The sequence below is a fragment of the Arvicanthis niloticus genome, chromosome 13, assembly GCF_011762505.2.
Source record: "Arvicanthis niloticus isolate mArvNil1 chromosome 13, mArvNil1.pat.X, whole genome shotgun sequence".
NCBI lineage: Eukaryota > Metazoa > Chordata > Mammalia > Rodentia > Muridae > Arvicanthis > Arvicanthis niloticus.
Window position 1 is genome coordinate 27,397,994 of NC_047670.1, and position 1,778 is coordinate 27,399,771.

Below are 1,778 nucleotides of genomic sequence, written 5' to 3' on the forward strand. Positions count from 1 at the left end.
ATTTTTTATATACCAAAGTGGTCATATGAAATAGTGATGTTCTACATTTATATATTTCATACAGTGAGATATAATACAATGAGATATAATATTGAATTATTGTTCTATAAGAAATGGAAATGATTGATGATCATTTGAAATTTTTATACACATTTAAATATTACATAGTAGATACATATATTGAAATTGACAGTGCTGCAAAATTAGGAAGTTTTATGTGTCACTTAATATTTATAAATTCCATATAATAGAATAATCCATAATTTTAGTGTCAATTTGAGACAAAGAAATGATCACTTCTGAAACTAGTTCTAAAATTGTTTCTTTTTATGAGATAAAATCATGTTTCATTTGAAGATTTTTAATAGTTTAGCAAATAATAACAGTGAAAATTCAATAAACAAAACAGCTTTCATGTGTGTGTATGCATCTTCATTAAGATTTTACTAAAGATAACATTCAGCCTCCAGATGCAGCTGCCAAGACCCTGTTATGCTATAAGCACAGACTGGGGCATGGCAGGTGGCTCTGGCTTCCCACCCTTCTGTTCTGAGATGGAGGCGGTGGGTAAGATTTCTTTAGGTTCCACAATTCTCACATGGTCAGGCAGAGGCTTCTTGGGACCAGTCTTACCACTTGAGTACCAGGGCAGCATGGTCTTCACTTTGATGCTCAGCACACCCTGTTTGAGGAGCATATGCCACACAGCAGTGTCAACATGGTAGTTAACAGGGTGTCCACAGTGAATCGTCAGACCATCTACAAACTTCATGGACTTTACCCTCTGGTCCTGGCGCTTCTCAGACATCACAACCTGGCAACCCTTGGCCCCTCTCTCCATAATGAACCGAAATATATGGAATTAGGCCCTACCATAGCAAGCCTTTTGAACTGCAAGCTCTCTGAGGATTTTGTAGCATAGAGACTGCTTGGGCAATAGCATACAGACCTCTTGTGGTCACTTATTCTGCATTAAGCTCTATGCTGCCTTCAGGGAAGCCAAACTGCTTCTGGACAACTGTAGTCAATTCTCTGATCCAATGACACTTCTCCCTAAGAATATTCTGTGTTCTGGTGGATAAATAATGATTTTTTTTTCTGGTCTGTGTTACTTGGGCTTCAGCTCCAGAGTAGCCATCAGCAGCCAGCTCCCAAGTGAGAAACTCATTCAGTTCAGCTTTGAAGATGCCATCAGCTACAAACTTCTTCTTCTGGGAAATCTGTACCTGCATCTTGTTGCTGTGCATTGCTGAAAGGAAAGACAAAATGGCTTTTTAATGTTACTTATCATGTGTCTGGTAATGTAGAGACATACTCCATTCAGTGTGTATAGCAAACCAATAATTTCTTCATTAAGTAATATGCTATCTCAAATAAGCCTGTCTGTAGTAGGGTAAAAATAATGATATATTAAGCAATAAGTCTAAAGTTAAATAAACCTGGGTATTTAAGGAGATATATAAATTTATAGAGTTATATATTAATTATGACTAATTTGAAATAAAAAATATTTTCATACTCAATACTTTAATTTTGTTAATAAATCTATGAGTTTCTTCCTTTAGTAACCTAAAAATTCTCTTTAAAAAATATAGAATATGCTTTGCTCTGTCTATCTGAAATACGTGTTTCCTTGAGTTCACAGAGAATATTGGGGAATGATATATGAAAATTAGACCAAAAATTAGAATTAGTAATGGCATCTCAGAAGCACAAAACTTAAATCATGAGAGAGATTTAAGGGTTATGAAAAGTAAAGATTCTTCTTAAATAATTTA

The 1,778-nt window shown here is 34.9% G+C and overlaps 1 pseudogene; it reads right to left on the reverse strand.

Moving 5' to 3' along the window:
* Window positions 1-490: 490 nt before the first annotated feature.
* On the reverse strand, window positions 491-1,232 carry LOC117719040 (small ribosomal subunit protein uS3 pseudogene; annotated as a pseudogene).
* Between the last annotated feature and the right edge of the window lie 546 nt (window positions 1,233-1,778).